Source organism: Pseudophryne corroboree, chromosome 5 (assembly GCF_028390025.1).
Source record: "Pseudophryne corroboree isolate aPseCor3 chromosome 5, aPseCor3.hap2, whole genome shotgun sequence".
Classification (NCBI taxonomy): Eukaryota; Metazoa; Chordata; class Amphibia; order Anura; family Myobatrachidae; genus Pseudophryne; species Pseudophryne corroboree.
The window spans coordinates 236,625,207-236,631,255 of NC_086448.1; the positions used below are offsets into that span (position 1 = coordinate 236,625,207).

General features: G+C 41.0%; 1 pseudogene; it reads right to left on the reverse strand.

The window, feature by feature from the left end:
- Positions 1–5,160: 5,160 nt before the first annotated feature.
- LOC134930101 (5S ribosomal RNA) lies at positions 5,161–5,278 on the reverse strand (annotated as a pseudogene).
- Between the last annotated feature and the right edge of the window lie 771 nt (positions 5,279–6,049).

Below are 6,049 nucleotides of genomic sequence, written 5' to 3' on the forward strand. Positions count from 1 at the left end.
TATTCACTGTTTATTATTGTTAGTTAGCATAGGTAGTACAAAGTCTTGGTTCTATCTATCTATCTATCTATCTATCTATCTATCTATCTATCTATCTATCTAACTGGTTGGACTGGCCCACAGGGGTATAGGGGAAACCCCCGGTGGGCCCCACTACCTGGGGAAGGGAGAGAGAACCTCCTCTTCTAGAGATTAAAGTTCCAGACCATGCACTTGAATTATACATTATACATACGTTACCTTATACTGCACAGGATTATGGTGTATTTTCAATGCATTGCAGTTATTAATCTCATACATTATCATGCATGCAATACAAGTATTTACTATATATATATATATATTAAGGGGCTCAGACCATGCACTATCTAATAGTTAGCCAAGCCTTTGTAGTGGTTGGCCCCACCCCCTCTTGAGACAGGCCACACCCCTAAACATGGTCCCCACCACCGTATTTTCCTGGTGGGCCCTTCATGCCCCAGTCCGACTCTCTGTCTATATAATAAATACAACAATTCCCTATTTTCTGCGCTGGTAAATATATACAGCAGCACCCTTTTGGTAGTCCCGTGCTAGTGGGGACTGGGAAATGGATATATAAAACACAATACCTCAGGTGACCTAGTAAATGTGTAGTAGAGGGGTAATACCTCATTACAATACCCTTATATTAAAATAGTCAGTCTGATTTTTAAAATACGATACTGAAATTCACTTAAAAGAGTTTATTCATGTTTGATAAACAGAGGAATGTAATAAATTAACATGAAGCACAATACAATAAGTTTACATACGCAACAGTAACATATAACCTGTTCAATAGTGGGGGTCTGGTATTGTTTATCACCTCTCCCTTGTGGGTGTAAGCTCATAGGTGAATCTTTCCACATATGTTGCTGGCTGTTATCTGCATACATTTACTAGTGCACCTGAAGTATTTTGTTATATATATATATATATATATATATATATATATATTGTAATGTTTTCCACAAGAGTGGAAATTTTAGCACTCTCCAGACTTAGAAATAAATAGTCACAGGTGTTTAATAGAAAAAATGAAAAAAAAAAAAAAACTTAAAGAGTTCCATAAGTAAGGATGCTCACCAACGTTTTGGTCTACATCTGGGTCCTTTCTCAAGGTAATGCAGCCAGATAACAGTACCAAATGAGTAATCAGAGTCAAAGAACCATACACGAGGTATACAGCATGGAACTGTGGATTATGCCTCACAGGTCTCTGTTAAATACCTACTAATACCTGAGAATGGGCGTCAAGCCCACCCCACTGGGCCATCTAGTGTGTTCCAAAGCCCGGAACGTAATCATCACTTCTGGTAAACACGGAAGTTTCAGGCCAATCTCTTGTATATGTGTATAAGTTACAAGTGATTCATATATTGTAGTATAACCTACCTAATAAATACATAACGGCCGGGGAGCAGATGGGTGACGAGCGTCAGGCATTTCTGATCATTCGGCCCTGTGCGCTCCATCGCTCTGAACCGCAGACGTCACTTCCGGGTGGAACCGGAAGTGCGTTGCAGGTGTCTCTGGTAATCTAGCAACGCTACATGTATATACTACACCGAGGTCTGTCACAGCTCCAAGTGACAGACCATGTGTAGTGCAACAAATATCGCAGGCAACATATGTTAATAAAGGTTATTGAGTGTCGTGGATTAGTGCTTTTTGTCACTGTTAATAGGTGATAAGACCTGGAGCACTAAAATAAATAAATAGCACTCCTTATCAAACGTAGGGGAGAGCATAAATCAGTAGCATGGCACATAAGGGTACAAAAACAGCCTGGGAGGAGCAGTTACCAGAATCACATTAATAAGTGTACAATAATCTACATCAACATAACAGTGCAGAGTATCACCAGACAACAAACAGAATATAGATATATGAGGTGGTATACAGTTAAGTAAAAAGATGGTATATCTTTGTGGGGTTTATACACACTGAATAATTAGTTATAAACATCAAGAGCAAAAATATTACCAAATGACCAGAAGGGGCAAATTAACTATTTTACTGTGCTGGTCCCATATGTCAAATACTTCACCAAGTGCTTGACAGCCTCAGGTATAAGCTAAGAATCAGTCAGAGGGAAGATTGTATGAGACTAGTTACAATAAAAGATTCATAAATCAGAAGTCTACATAATAGTTCAGCTCCATTGGAGTATTACTGTTTACTACTTAAGAAAGATGGATAACGGGTTATTCTCATTCATGCCCCTAGGTGCGATAGTGTCTAGTCATGAAATCCAATAACTTTCCTTCTTGCGCAATAAAAGTGCTTGATCACCACCACGAGTTGATGGGGGATCCAGTCAATGTGTTTACAGCGCAGGTTGGTCACTTGATGTTTGTGGGTCACAAAATGCCGTGGAACAGGTTGTTCCGCTTACCATGATTCTATCGCCTGATGTATAGAGGTCCGGAGGTTCGCCATCTAGTGATGAAACTGTCTCGTGGTCATCCCCACATAGTAGAGGCCGCAAGGGCAAGTCAAGATATAAATGACATGGTCCATAGTGCAATGCAATTTAAATTTAATGTTTATGGGCATCCCAGAGTGTGGGTGTGCGAAAGTTGGGCCTGGTAACATGCTCCTGCAGGTGAAACACCTGGTACATTTGAAACAGACAGGTTTTCTGTCATGTAGCCAGGTGGTGGTGTTTGCCATGCTGGGACTGACCACAGGTCTGAGCAGAAGTGGCTTGAGATTAGGAGTTTTGCAATAAGCCATCATTGGCGGATGGCTTTTCTTCAATTTAAGATGTGTGTCAGTGGCGATGATAGGCCAGTTTTTACGGATAAAGTTACTCACTTTACCAGAAATGTGGTAGTAAATACCATATGATCTGGGCCTGCTGTAGATTTAGAAATGAAGGTTGGATCTTCCATAGTCTCACTGTTAGAGTTGTTCCGCATTACTCTTAGAAATTAGGAAATGGGTAAATTATCCTTAAGTGCAGGAGGATGTTGACTACTGGACAAGAATAAGGTGTTTCTATCAGTGGGTTTCCTGAAGAGTCTGGTGTGGATGGTATTGACCTCAAGCGTTACTGTAATGTCCAGAAAGTCAATTTGCTGTGCATCAACCTGTTGGTTGAATTTAACCAGATTATCAAGGCCATTTAGTGTCATAACCATCTCATGGAATGAGTCAACAGACCCTTTCCATAATACAAAGACATCGTCCAATAAAGCTTTTATAGAACAGAATTTGTGAACCATAAATAGGGAAAATATGTGTCTGTTCATAGGCCATCATAAAAATATTTGTGTAGGTGACTGCCAGATTTGATCCCATCCCTGTTCCTGTATGTAGTACTTCTCCTGATAAGCAAAGTGATTGTATTTTAGAACAAGACCAGCCAACTCCACTATAAAACAGGTGGGGGGACCATTAGGTGGTTGTTGGTCAAGTGCACTCTCCAGTGCTTGTAGACTCTGTTCATGGGGAATAATGGTGTAGAGAGAGCCAACATCCATAGTTGCTAATAAGGTATTGTCCACAGTCACGTGAAGCTGGGAGAGTTTGTGTAAAAAATCAGACGTGTCCCATATATAGCTATCACTCTGGTGTACTATGGGTTGTAGGACGGAATCAACATACATTGTTAATGGTTGCAATAACGGGATCCTTACCAAGATTATTGGCCTGCCAGGTGGGTGAGAGAGGGTTTTATGAATCTTAGGGAGGGTGTATATGATGGGACAAACCGGGTATTCCACAGTAAGAAAATCAGGTGTATTCTTATCTATCCAATTGGATCTTAAGCCTTTCTGTATTACACAGTCAACCGATATTTTGAAATTAGGAATGGGATTGGTGTTCTGACATGTATAGGTCATGTCATCTGCGAGTTGTCTAAAAATCTCATCATAGTAATCTGACCAGTCCTGTACCACGATTGCACAACCTTTGTCAGCTGGTCTGATGACAATACTTGTGTCTTGTTTCAAGTTGGTCAGTGCCTGCCTTTCTGCTTTAGACAAATTGTCAAAGCATTTGTTGGGTATGGCTAAATTGATGTCATGTTCAACCAAGCGGACAAAGGTTTTAATGCTTGGGTTGGAGGAGGTTGGGTCGAATGTACATGGTTTACGAAAGGGTATTGTTGAAGTATCTACATTAGTGATGACGTGTTCTCATAATCTAAGTTTACAGCCAAATTTATAAATGTCTACTGCAGTGTCAAAAGGTTTATGTGGACACGTTGGGACAAAAGATAATCCCTGGACAATAAACTGACGGATGCCTCCTACTAGATAAATTAAAGACTAAGTCCGGGTTTTGATTAGGCACCTTTGCCATGTATCTCCCCTTCCTTGGATGCGGTCTGCATGCCCTGCAGAGGGGGGTAGGGCTGCAGTAGTTGACTGGCCTTAAAAAGTACTCTGTAGTGGATGGGTGTCGCAGTAGTCAGTGTCAGAGGCTGAAGAGCCAATGTCAACTGTCTGAAATAGTCTCTGCCGTTGTTTACGTTGTATGTAGGGTCTCTGGGATCTATTTTGTCTGGCGTCGCAAGGTAGCCACCTATAAACAGTGTGGGTTTGATTATCAGAGGCAACAATGGAAAGGTTGTTGCATTTGAAAGCTGTGAGTTCCTTCTTATAGAAGTCAATCTGTGCTCTTAATTTCTCAATCAGATTGCAGGTCTTATCGTTTCTGATGGTGATATTAAAGGCATCAATTTGTGTTTTGACTTTGTTAAGTTCTGAACCAACTCCTCTACAACCAAAAGCATCAAATCAAGTGAACATTTGTTCAAGACTCCACACCAACGGCTACAGAAGACGGGGTTATTTCTGCCTAGTGTGGGTGTATTACTAACACTGAAACTCCTGGGTATCTGCTTTTTAATATAGTATTTAGACAGAAACAGCCCATGTAAAGTGAGATCAACTTCCCTACTTCTGAGTCTGAGAAGCTGGTGATATAAATCTGCAAGAGTTTCTGCTGGTAATGTGTAAAATTCTAGTTGATCAAAAAGAACTTCATCAGCTTCATCATCCGTTAGAGAGAAGACACCATGTTCCGCCTGTTTAAGAAGATTGTCATCCAAAAAGCCAAGTTGGCTCTGCACCATACTAGTGTGTTATTATACTGAAATATCAAAGACAGTTTGCCGCAAAGGGTTAACTACTGCATCTGGTATTCCAGGAGGTCTCCCATCCAAGTACTGACCAGGCCCAACTCTGCTTAGCTTCCAAGTTCAGATGAAATTGTGCATGTCCAGTGTGGTATGGCTGTAGAACTAAGGATGTCAGCAACCCATCAATGAACACACCAGAGACCAGAGAGATTGACAATACCATAAACAACAGGCTAGTCAATATAAGTGTTCATGGTATATGCCTAAATCGTACAGTCCCAATACCGTTAATGCATATGATACAATAATTTGTGGGTGCAGGACAGGGTATAGCATAGAGATAGTGAGCTATAGCCAAATGTATGCAGAATGTCCCACACTCTCACCCAACCTAAACAGCTGCTGGGGTGCCAAACCCTCTGAGGGAGGGACCCATAGTACAATGCAGTGTTTTCCACAAGAGTGGAAGTTTTAGCACTCTCCAGACTTAAAAATCAATAGTCACAAGTGTTTAATAGAAAAAATGGAAAAAAAAAACCATCAGACAGTTTCATAAGTAAGGATGCATATCAACGTTTCGGTCCCCATCTGGGACCTTTCTCAAAGTAATGCAGCCAGGTAACAGTGCCAAATGAGTAAATCAGAGTCAAAGAACCTTATGTGAGGTATACAGCATGGAACCGTGGATTATGCCTCCCAGGCCCAGGTTAAATACCTACTAATACCTGAGAATGGGTGCCAAGCACACCCCACTGGGCTGTCTAGTGCGTTCCAAAGCCCGGAACGTAATCATAACTTCTGGTAAACCCAAAAGTTTCAGGCCAATCTCTTGTATATGTGTATAAATTACAAGTAATCCATATAGTGTGGTATAACCTACTTAATAAAATATAACAGCAGGGGAGCAGGCGGGTGGAGTGAGTCAGGAATTTC